Consider the following 12,625-nt stretch of genomic DNA (forward strand, 5'->3'; position numbering starts at 1 on the left):
CTTCACCTCCGGTGTTTACACCCTCTCTGCTGCTCCTGGCTTGCTGCCAAATATCCACCCTGGGGTAAAAGCCTTTTCACAGAAATGGCAGAGATCTACCCCTCCCCTCAGGTCTGAGCTGTGTGAGCTGCCTGTCTTGCTCTGGCTTGCCTGCCCTCAGTCTGTGCCCAGTCTGTTAGACCCTCCCCTGAGCAAACACAGACCCTTCTCTGGGAATTTCAAGGATGTCTTCTCTTGGTGATTATTTGTGGGTTTCTTTTCTGGTCAAGCATTAACTCTGAGGCTTATCATGAAGTAAGTCCTGAGAGAAAGCATGGAGCTCAAGCAGCTGTTTGCCTCTATGCCGCCAGGATGTCCAATGGTAGATTTTCAAGTAATGACTAATAAAATAGACATTTTGATAGAAAACATATCCTTGTGTTTAAAAAATGCTATTGAATGAAATTAATTTTTTAAATTAGTATAAATACTGATTTGTATGGAACATTGATGGGAAGAGTATTTAAAAGAAAGATATATATACATATATATACATATATACATATATATACACATACATATATACATATATATACATATATACATATATATACATATATACATATATACACATATATATATATGTATATATATATATATATATATATATACATATATATATATATATTTATATATATTTATATAGATGTAGATGTAAAGGGCTAGAACTGAGCAATGCACTTGGATAATGAAGCATGTGAGACTAATTGCCAATTGGAAGGTTCCCTATTAACTTCTTTGAAGGTTGACCCTCCCCAGCTGTTCTGTGCTGACTTGATTGGTGGGACAAAGAGGGGGAAGTGACTTGTGTGGGAGGAGTAAGAAAAACTTGGGTGGTGGAACTCATGCTCACTTGAACTTGTGACCTGGCTTTGGAGGCCACTGTAAAGATCTAGAATAAAGACATTGAGTGATCCTGACTCCTGCTGATTTCTGGGAAGATAGAGTTCCAGCATATATATATCACAAAATATTTTCCCCCCCACAAAAGTGGATAACTTTTAGTCAGACGTGGTTGATGACAATGATTGTATTTTCTTGTCTTTCTCTTCAATAAGTAGTTAAGAATATGTGATCTATAAACTCAAAAGCTGTAATTCTGTTGGAATGAATCTTAAGGAGTGTTTTAGTTCAGAAGATTAAGGTTCATTTAATATCATTCAGTCTGAGCTTAACTCTTTCCCTAAAGGGCTTTTCCTATTTGAATACCCATGATAATTTGATATCAGAAAGAAAAATTGTGTCATGTGATAATATTTTTTTTCTTTTCATAGTTGGTCTTGATTTTAAACTGGAACAAAAGTCCTAGCTCCACAATTCAATATAAATATTGAAAAATCATGTATTTATACATTGAGATCAAATGAATGACAGAATATAAATCTCCTAAAATCAGAATTGGCAGTCATTTTTGATTTGTCATTGGAATTTGACATTTTTGTGTAGAATTGAAAAACAAGCATTTAAAAAAAAACATTTATTAAACTCTGAATAAAGAACTTTAAATTGCATAGTGACAAGTAAAAATAAAAATAATTTATTCTGAATCTTATATTTTACAGGAAAGAAAATGAATACCAAAGAGGAGACCATCCTTAGTTCATAATTTCCACAATACTCAGACAAAATTGCAGGAGAAAATTTCACTGTTGTGGTAGAATTCATTCTTCTTGGATTTTCTGATTAGCCTAAAATCCAAGGGTTTCTGTGTGGACTATTTTTGGTGATCTACTTGAGTATTCTGATGGGAAATGGTCTTATCATTGTAATGACCAAAGTGGATCCAAATCTCCAAACTCCCCTGAATTTTTTTTTGGAAACTTTTCTTTCTTGGAAGTATGTTACACATCAGTCACCTTACCCAGAATGCTGATAAATATTTGGACTGAGAATAGAACTGTATCTTTTTTGGCTTTTGCTATATAACTTGGATTTCTCCTTATTCTGGGAGCACCTGAATGCTTACTTCTTGGTGTGATGGCATATGACCGCTATGTGGACATTTGTAAACCTCTATATTATCCTTTAATCATGAACCATCAAGTATGTGTCAAGCTAGCACTTGGCTCCTGGACCATTTGGATCCCAAACCAGATAGTACAGTCATACCAGGTTTTCTCTTTACCATTCTATGGTTCTAACAAACTCAATCCTATTTTTTCTGATCTTCGTCCATTACTGAGGGAATCCTGTGGGGTACATTCCCCAATGAGCTCTCTATCCATGCTGCTGCTATGGTGTTTGGTATGCTTCCATTTCTGATGATACTCTGGTCGCACATAAAAATCATTTCCACCATCCTAAAGCTCCCATCAACTGAAGGAAGGTACAAAGCCTTCTCTACTTGCTCTTCTCATGTTATGATCATTGGCTTATTCTTTGGGTCTATAATTATTACATATTTACAACCTAACTCTAGGCATTCAGCAAACAAGATTAAAATCTTCTCTCTCTTTTATACTATTTTGACTCCTATCTTTAACTCTATCATATACACTCTTAGGAACAACGATGTCATTGTTGCACTGAAAAAATTATTACCTCAATGTAGAAGAACAAAGAGGAGTTAAGGTTATAGTCTCTTATTGACTTTTAGTGTTTCAACATTCCTAGTAAAAGGTAGCTAGGTGACAATGTGAATAGAGTGCCAGGCACGGAATCATGAAGACCTGAGTGTAAGCCTGGCCCCAGACCCTTACTAGAATGTAGCTACAATTGAAGAACTTGAATCTGTAAACAAAGAGAGATTTAAATTGTTATTGTGTGCCATTTAAAAATATGCCTTTAATTTGAGATAGTAGCATCAGTTGATTATGAAGGAGAAATTAATTGGTGGAGAATCATAAACTTCTCCAAGTGCATCATTTTTGGTTCCACTTTTCTCAGTTTTTTTTTTCCCTAATCATATGAATGCTTAACCCATCTCTAAGAACTAGAATATAGACCACAAGTCTCCACCCTACTCCCACTCCCCTTCCCTACTTCCCACACCACTATTTCAACCTGCTTTGGCCACAAAAAGTAGAAATAAATCACCAGATCCTCACTCAAATTTTACATAGAGAGGAGGAAATAAAATCCAAATAAATATGAAACCCTATTCATAGTCTTTCTTATGGATTTAAATATCAGCCTAAGGGTCTACTTTGTATTATTTTTAAAGCTATGCTCAAAATTTCAAGTTTTGAAAAATTACTGAAGAAAATATTGGACTGGAATTTATGGGTAAGGTCTCTGCCTATCAAATTAGTAAAAAAAAGTAAAGAAACAGACTTCTTCCAGTAGTTATGGACTTTTTAATATAATTGTTTTTTTTTTTTATTCAAAGTTGACAACTCCTTGTATGACTTTAAAGTCATCATGATGAGAAATACTTGAATATATTGAAGACTTACTAAATCCCTGCTTAGTTGAAGAGGAAAGGAGCCCATTGAAAATAGTCTGGACTAGAATCTAGAATCACATCTCCTTTACAATCTGTGTCTGTCACAGTCTCCTTTACATTGTCTGTAAGTCTGATCCTGTCTCAGTCTGCATCTCTCCCAATCTCCTCCTGCTCTCTGTGACAGTCTGCTCATCTGACCCAGTCTTGATCTTAGTGGAGGAGAGCAGGAGGAGGGAGAGCCAGCAGGAGAGAACAGTCAAAGATGGAACATCTCATTTCCAGTCCTTCTCAACCCTTCTGAGTCTGTCTCTGGCTCAGATGGACCTTGGTCTCCTTAGAGAAATGAAGGAGGACAGGCCTTCCTAGAAGCAAAAAATTCTCCAGTTAGTCCTTGGCCTCTCACAACCATCAACAAACCTGTAACTTTCATCCCTTTGCAAAAGCAGGCCACTACTCTTTTTTTTTTTTTTTTTTTTTTTTTTTTTTTTTTTTTTTTACATAACCTTATTTACAAGATGTATTTTTCAATCTATCTTCAAGGTAATTTTTCAGCATTGACCTTGAAAATCCTTTTATTCCAATTTCTCCCCTCCTTCCCCCCACCCCCTCCCCTAGATGGAACAACATATGTTAAATAAGTTAAAGTCAGTTTTCAGAGTAGTCCTGTGTCATCCTGACTGTGGTTCCTTTATTCTTAAATTGTTTTTGGCTGTTCACAACACTTTTTTTTTTCTTTGAATCCTCTGAATTTTGATTGAGTATTTCTGATTTGGGGTTTCTTTCTGAAGGTGAAAGTGATTGAGTGGGGGTTTCTATTTTTACTTTGTCTTATACTTCTAATAGATCTGGGAAGTTGTTTTTTTTTTGTTTGTTTGTTTTTGTTTTTGTTTTTTGTTTGTTTGTTTGTTTTATACTACCCAGATTTTAACATGCTACCCAGATTCTGAGGTAAAAATGTAAGCCTATAATATATAAAAGTGTACGCTGCTCAGGTTCAGTGAGACTCAGGGCTCACTAAGGGCCAAAGGCTCTCCTTGGGGGTGGGTTTCTGCTTGTGTCCTTCATCTATCCAGATGTTCTAACAAATTCAGATGCAGGAAGTTCCAAGGCTAGTCATTGCTGTCACTGTCAGAGTCACTGAGTTTTAAATCTTGTAGCAATATGCTCATCAGCTGGTCATTCCCGGGGAGCTGGCTGCTTCTGGTCTCCATAGGGCTTCTGTGAGGTAACTGCAGAGGAGGACGCTGGGAGGAAGAGGCTCTGGTTGTGACAGGCTCCTGGTCTTCAGTGCTGGAACTCTCAGAGTCACTGAGTTGTACATCTTTTCTCAATATGCTCATCAGCTGGTGATTCCCTGGGGAGCTGTCTGCTGCTGTTTGCCTCAGGGATTCTGTGAGGGAGAGGGGGATGCTGGGAGGCCAAGTCTCTGGAGGCAGGCTCCTCCTCTTCACTGCTGGAGTCACTCACTTGTAAATCTTCTTGCAATATGCTCATTGTCCTGCTATTCCCGAGGAGCTGGCTGCTGCTGTTCCCCACAGAGATTCTGTGAGGGAGAGGAGGATGCAGGGAGGACGCGGCTCTGGCTGTGGCGGGCTCCTCCTCTTCACTACTGGAGCTCTCAGAGTCAGAGTCAGAGGAGCTGCTGTTGCTGCTGGAGTCACTCCGTTGTAAATCTTCTTGCAATATGCTCATCAGCCGGTTATTGTCGGGGAGTTGGCTGGTGCTGCTGTTTCCCAGAGGGATTCTGTGAGGGAACTGCAGAGGAGGATGCTGGGAGGAAGAGCCTCCGGGGGCGGGCTCCTCTTCTTCACTGCTGGAGCTGTCAGAGTCTGAGGAGCTGCTGTCTCTGAACATCTCCATCTGCTCCATCCAGGCTCTCAGCTGTCTCTTAATGTCCAACAACTGGAGTTCCCCGAGAAGATCTTCTTCCACAGGACAGGCTTTTGGTCCAACAGGTGTCTTCCCTGCGGCTCGGAATGCTATGGGAGTGGGCGGTGCCGGTGCAGGGGGCGGTTCCACTCTTGCCTGGGTTTTGCTCCCTCCCTCAGTTCTCATCTTCTTGACCTGAGGGCTGCTGCTGACTTTTTCCAACACACATTCTCCAGTATCCTGATTAATGAGGAGAATACAGTCTCTCTCATAGGGTCTTTTGTTTCCTTTGAAGACAGTCTTTGGGGCTGCAGCTCCAGGGAAGTGAGGCAGGGATCCCGATGCTATGGGAGTGGGCGGTGCCGGTGCAGGGGGCGCTTCCACTCTTACCTGGGTTTTGCTCCCTCCCTCAGTTCTCATCTTCTTGACCTGAGGGCTGCTGCTGACTTTCTCCAACACACGTTCGCCGGTATCCTGATTAATGAGGAGAATACAGTCTGCCTCATAGGGTCTTTTGTTTCCTTTGAAGACAGTCTTTGGGGCTGCAGCTCCAGGGAAGTGAGGCAGGGAGACCCTGACCTCGTCTCCCCTGCTCACCTGGAGCTCACCTTCCCCCGATGGGCCTACAGAGACCGGCTTCAAATCATAGCCGATCCTGTGGAAGTAGGACTTGGGCCTCTTCTGGAAACTGTCCCCGAACGTCAAGCAGTTCTCCTTGCCGTCCCCCAGCAGGTTCCTGGTGCTCTTCATGGCTCTCTCCCTGTCCGGAATCTGGCTGTAGTCACTGCCCGGTGTGGCTCCTAGGGCGGCCTCCTCAGTGCCTCTCAGTATAGGCGTGCTGTGTAAAGTTAGGATGCTCCCTCAGTTGGAATCCTTCTCTGGGAGCAGGTTTCCTGGTTTTCTTCTCCAGCAGCCTCTTCTTCTTCTTCCTGAATGCTGGCTCTGAATCTCCTCCAGCTCTAGTCCTTCCCAAATCCAGACTGCTTCCCAGGCCCCATGTTGTCTCTTTTATCCTCCCAGAGAATGGGCAGGTGAGAATTCAGGGGCTTGTGGGAAATCCTTCAACCAATCAACTTGCTCCTTTTAAAAGTGAGAACTCCTTTAAATGTGTAAACTCCTTTTGAGAAAACTAAAGGTGTCAACTGCTAAAGGTGTCAACTCTGAGCTAGAGAATTGTTTAGACAACCTGAGTTATCACCTTGTAATCCCAACATCTTTCCCTTTCTTTTGATTTAGAACATAGGGTGGTCATGGCCTTGAAACATAACTCCATCAATATGGGAGGTATTACACATATTTATATAAACATATATATATATTGTAACATAGTAACATTATACATGCTAGAAGTATGTAACAAATAACATAATCAAATAATTATAAATTGAGAATTTATAAACATCCATAAGTCCATTGTGCATTAGTCTCATCTTGTGCTAGGAAATCCAATGATTCCTGCTGGTTTTAAAGTTCTTTAACAGCCTTATCTTGTGTTAGGGAATCTTTAACAGTCTCCTTATCAGCCATGCTCTTTCAGTGTCAGATGTTTCTTAGATCTTCTCCTTTGTTTTTCTCTTTTTCTGTCTCTCCCTGATGAACAAGGAGAATAAGACTCATTGGCACCCATCTGTTTCCTTCTCCATCTGAAGAAGTACAAGCAAAGCCTCTCCACCAAGCAGCTAACCTCTCTGGTCCCTTCCATTCACCACTTTCTGGGTCTCTCCACATCACCTGGTGATTATCTAAGGACAGTGGAGCTTCTCACACTGGATACTGCCACAGGTTAGAAAACCTGTCTGCAGGAACCAATGCATCTTTGTCAAAAATTAGAAAATTAATGATATGGAGAACTAAATTTAGAAGTTCTCTAAGGTTACCTGTGGCTCCTGCTTTCCTTTTTTTTTGAGGATTGCCTTAGTGTCTCTGTTTCTTCTCTCTACCATTGCCTGACCTTGAGGATTAAAAGGAATGCCAATGGTGTATAAAATCGTACACTGTGCACAAAAGTGCACAAAATATTTAGAAGTATATGCAGGCCCATTGTCTGTTTTTATTTCTTGTGGCACACCCATAATTCAAAATGCTTGGACATGAATTCAGTGACCACTCAGGTTGTCTCTTTTGCTGTTGGCACTGCCAAAGTGAATCCTGAAAAGGTATCTACCACCACAAGGATAAAAGACAGATGACCAACAGATTGATAATGGGCCACATCCATGTGCCAGATTTCATTGGGTCTGAAACCACCAGGATTCTTCCCTGGAGGGAGTGTAGGATTGTGGAAAGGAAGGCAAGCTATACAGCTTTTTACAATGCTCCTAGCTTGCTCTCTTGTTATTCCAATTTGTAAATGTAAAGCTTGAGCAGCTTGATGATATTTAGAATGAGATTCTTGTGCTTTCTAAAATAAAGGAGTACTGGATAACATAGTGAAAAGGCTATCTGCCTTTGAATTTCCATCAAAAATAGTACCTGGAAGTCCACTATGTGAGTAGACATGCAACATATAACTTTTGCTTGGATGCTTTCTCACTTGCTCTTGAACTTCCTTAAAGAGCTGTTAAATATTAGAGGCTGAAAATTTTATTTGGGCTGTGGCAATTCTTTTTACCATACCTACTGAATAGGATGAATCAGTAATTATACTTATGTCTCCTGGGTAATAAGTGAGAGCAAATGACAGGACAGCAAATAATTTGTTGTGCTCAGTGGACTGAAAAGGAGTTTTCTGACTATTCTCTTTATGGTTAACTCATGAAGTGTATAGCAAAAATATTTTCTTTGGTGTCATCTGCAAAGATGATTGGTCATGTAAGAGGAACCTTAGAAACCTTTTCTTCAAAAATGCATTGCCTTTTATGTAGTAGCCGGGTTATCTTTAATGCAGACCCATGTGCAAAATTTGGAGCTGTGGTCAATCAAATTTGCCATTATGAAATGCTCTCACGGCATATATTAATTTGTGCATTAGTATAGAATGTGTTTCTTTTTGGAGGACTCATCCCAGATAATTGTACTCCTCTTTTAATAGCCTGTAATAAAATTCTAGCCACAAGCACTGGGTAAGGAGTAAGGCTTTGTTCTGGTTGCACTGGGTGGCTTATCCACTCAATCATACTGTCTCTTTGATGAAGGACTACTATGGGTGCCTCTTTTGTAGCAAAAAGTGATATTTCCAAGGGTTTTTGAGTGACTCTTTCAACCACATTGGATAAAGCTAGTTCAACTTCTCTCAAAGCCTCTTGCACTTCTTTTGTAAGCTGGTGTGGTGAATTCAAAGCACTGTCTCCCCTTAAAATTTCATATAGAGGTTGCAGTTGATTGGTAGTTAAGCCTAACCCTGGTCACATCTATTGGATATCTCCTATTAATTTTTGGAACGCATTTAAGGTGTCCAACTTCTCTGTTCTTAAAGAAAGCTTCTGTATTGTGAGTGTCTTAGGATATACTTCATATACTAAATATTGAAAAGGATCATGTCTTTGAATTTTTTTTTTCTGTAGCTATATGCATTTTGTAGTACTTCAGTGTTTCTATGGACTTTTGTAGACATGCTTTTAACATTTGTTCCTCAGGTACACATCCCAAAATATCATCCATACAATGTAACAACATTACTTTAGGAAATGCTTTTCTTACTGGAGCAAGAGCAGCAGCAACATATATTTGGCACATAGTAGGGCTGTTTTTTCATTCCTTGTGGCAAAAATGTTCATTCATATCTTTTATAAGGCTTAGCCAAATTAACACTAGGCACTGAAAAAGCAAATCTTTTGATATCTTCCTTTCTTAGAGAGATGGAATAGAAACCATCCTTAATGTCTATAACCCAAAGAGGCCAATCTCTTGGCAACTGAGTAGGAGATGGAAGTCCAGGCTGAAGAATTCCCATACTTTCCATCTGGTCCTTTCCTCTTCTTAGATCACTGAACATCCTCCATTTTCCAGATTTCTTTTTCACCACAAATACTGGGGAATTTCAAGGACTTAGAGAAGGCCAAAAGTGTCCTTGGTCAACTTGTTCTTGTACTATGTCTAATAAGACCTGAATTTTATCACTTCTTAAGGGCCACTGTTCTACCCAAGCTGGTGATTCAGTCTTCTACTGAATTGAAACCGGTAAGAGTCCAGTTAGGCCTTCAACAGCAGCCTGGCCTACAAAGCCAAAGTGCTTACTTGTAATCCTATATGTTACAAAATGTCTCTTCCCCACAGATTGATGGGGAATTTTTCAACCACAAAAGCAGTAAAAACTCCTGTTTCATTTTCAAATGTCTATCTCAAAGAGATAGCACTAACTTCTGCTGCTATTGATCCTCCTATACCACACATGTAGGTGTGTGCCTTAACCTTTTTTTTTTTTTTTTTTTTTTTTCCTGAGCCTGGGTTTAAGTGACTTGCCCAGGGTCACATATCTAGGAAGTGTTAAGTGTCTCAGACCATATTTGAACTCGGGTCCTCCTGAATTCAGGGCTGGTGCTCTATCTACTGTGCCCCCTCTGCCTTAACCTTTGGCCAGTGACTGGGCCAATTGGCACCTCTAATAACTGTAGCATCTGCACCCCTGTCTACCAATCCTTCAAATGGTATTCCATTTATATAAATAGTAAGCATAGGTCAGTCAGCTGTCACAGCTGCTGTCCAATATATTCCTGGATTTTGTTCATTGGCGTCAGAATCTGGGCAATTGTCATCAGATTGCTTATTAGGGGTATATAACAATAAGCCTGATACTTGTACTTCTCCTGCTTGATAAATCACACTTTGTCTACCTGTGTTAGTGACTAGGACATTAGCTACACATTCTCCAGTTTCCCACATCAGTGTATGGATGAACACTGTTTTGTAAGCACTCTCAGAAAGTGAAATGGTCAAGGCTACTGTGCCTGGAGGCAAAGGATCCATAGGCTGAACAGGAATAGGTTTCATTTCTCCAGGGAATATCTCAGTATACTCTACTGCATACAACTCTATTTTTCCTAAACTCAATCCCTTACTTCCATCTGATTGCCTTTTGGCTTGTTTAGGGACATGCTCTGCTTATACACTATTTATCCCCAACCTGGGGTGGAGCAATCTGATTTCATTCTGATCTGATCAGCTGTAGCTGGACACACTGTAATTTGATCCTAACATAGTGATGTCCTTTAGGAGAAGAGAAAATAACCAATCAAGTATTAAAAGCAGCAGCAGCTGTATAATTTCTATTCTTAAAGCCTATTAACCAGTGTAAAGACATTCACATATTTGATTCTTATTCTAATCTAATGAGGTACATGCTGCTATCATTATAGGTTTCTTTTGTTTCTTTTTTTTTATTTTTACAGCTGAAGGAACTCAATTTGATATAAGCAAAATGCCTAAACTTAAATATTTAGACAGTAAATGTATGAGAAATGAATCAAACTCAGGTCTTCCTTAATTTTACTTTTTTGGCCACCTTTCTTAGCAATGAATGGAACTGATTGGATGAAGTATTTCTCAGTATTGAATCATATGATCCCTTTTCCCAGAACTTTGGACCTTGGGGGAGGTCATTTACTCCATGGAGGAATGAACTTTGAACTTGAGATACAAGAAGTTGTAGGGAGTGATGTCACCTGTGGGAGGCAGCCAGCATTGGTGATTATTGGTCAAGGATAATGATGTCCTTTTAGTCTATCCAATGAGAAGGGTCAAGTCTTTTGTTTTTAGTGCCTGGACAAACCTGGAAGCAGGTTGGGTTGCAGGAGCAGATGGAAGGGTTTGGGATGGCTCCCAGGTGTGTGTCTGGGCTTCTCCCTTGCAGGCATTACATAAATGTTTTCTCTTTGTACCTGTTGATGTCTCTGATTAGTTAATTGGATTGGGAAGAGGGTCTTTCCTGTCAAGATTCTTTGCTACATTTAATTTTGGCATAATTCTTTCAATAGTTAAGCTCTCTTTTCTAAAATTTCAGGGGAGAAACATGATGAATATTTTCTTCCACAAAGATGATACTCTCTCATGAAGCCCCCCCAAAAAGAATATAAATATTTGACTCATTATTTCAAACAATTAACAGTCGTTTGTTATCAGTTTTATATAATTAATAAGAACTCATCTATATGAAGCATTTGACCCATTTCAAATTATTTTTCCCATGAACACCTTGAGGTTGGAAGTACAAGTTTCATTAGAATGATTTTGCACAGAGGGATGATGACTTTCAGAGCTAAGAAATGAATTGTCAAGTGTTACACAATTAACAATTGGACTGACCAAGACAGGCCCTGAATCCCTAGACACTCCTCTGAGAGTTCTTTTTATGACATCAGAAGTACTACCTCATTCACTGGTACAGAACTTAATGAACTGGGAGTCCAAAAAATTTGACTCTCATTAAAAAGGGTAAAATAAACTAGAAGAAAGGATGTTCCCACAGAGCAGGGCAGGAAACCCATCTATTTAAGGAACTCTTCCAAGTGCTTTGAAAACAAGAATCAAAAGAAGGTGATTGAGAAATTGAATATTTTCATTTGGAGGGAAGATAATTAAAAGCACATTTCCATTTTTCTATCTGCCTTGACCATCTCTGTAGTTCATTCTATAATTTCAAAGTTATTCTTCATAGAAAGAAGACTTTTTCCATCCATTCGAAAAAAAGGTAATTATTTTCTCATCACAGCTTCTATTTCCCTAACTATCAACATTTTGAATTAAATATTGTCTCAACCCCCAGCAAAATCAAAATTCTTAAGTCTTTCCATAGAGATTCATAGAATTTCATTAAGAATTGCCAACTTATACTCCCTAAACTAATCTATTTATTTAGTGCTATACCAATCATACTTCCCAGAAACTATTTTAATAACCTAGAAAAAATAACAACAGAATTCATATGGAACAACAAAAGGTCGAGAATTTCAAGGGAAGTAATGAAAAAAAATTAAGTGAAGGTGGTCTATCGGTACCTGATCTAGAACTGTATTATACAGCAACAGTCACCAAAAACCTTTTGGTTTTTGCAAAGAAATAGACTAGTTGATCAGTGGCATAGGTTAGGTTCACAGGGCAAGATACTGAATAAAAATAGCAATCTAGTGTTTGACAAACCCAAAGATCCCAAATTTTGGGATAAGAATTCATTATTTGACAAAAACTGCTGGGAAAACTGGAAATTAGTATGGCAGAAACTTGGCATGGACTCACATTTAACACCACATACTAAGATTAGATCAAAATGGGTCCAAGATTTAGGCATAAAGAACGAAATCATAAATAAATTGGAGGAACATGGGATGGTTTACTGTAACGTGCTCTCCTGGCAGTTACAATTACTAGTCTGTCCTAGACCCACCAGAGTACCTTTGA

General features: G+C 39.3%; 2 pseudogenes; one reads left to right on the plus strand and one right to left on the minus strand.

Annotated features, from left to right (window-relative positions):
• Window positions 1–351: 351 nt before the first annotated feature.
• Window positions 352–2,609, plus strand: LOC141547434 (olfactory receptor 10AG1-like; annotated as a pseudogene).
• Window positions 2,610–4,533: 1,924 nt separating this feature from the next.
• Window positions 4,534–6,043, minus strand: LOC141547435 (ELL-associated factor 1 pseudogene; annotated as a pseudogene).
• Between the last annotated feature and the right edge of the window lie 6,582 nt (window positions 6,044–12,625).

Source organism: Sminthopsis crassicaudata, chromosome 6 (assembly GCF_048593235.1).
Source record: "Sminthopsis crassicaudata isolate SCR6 chromosome 6, ASM4859323v1, whole genome shotgun sequence".
NCBI classification, from domain to species: domain Eukaryota; kingdom Metazoa; phylum Chordata; class Mammalia; order Dasyuromorphia; family Dasyuridae; genus Sminthopsis; species Sminthopsis crassicaudata.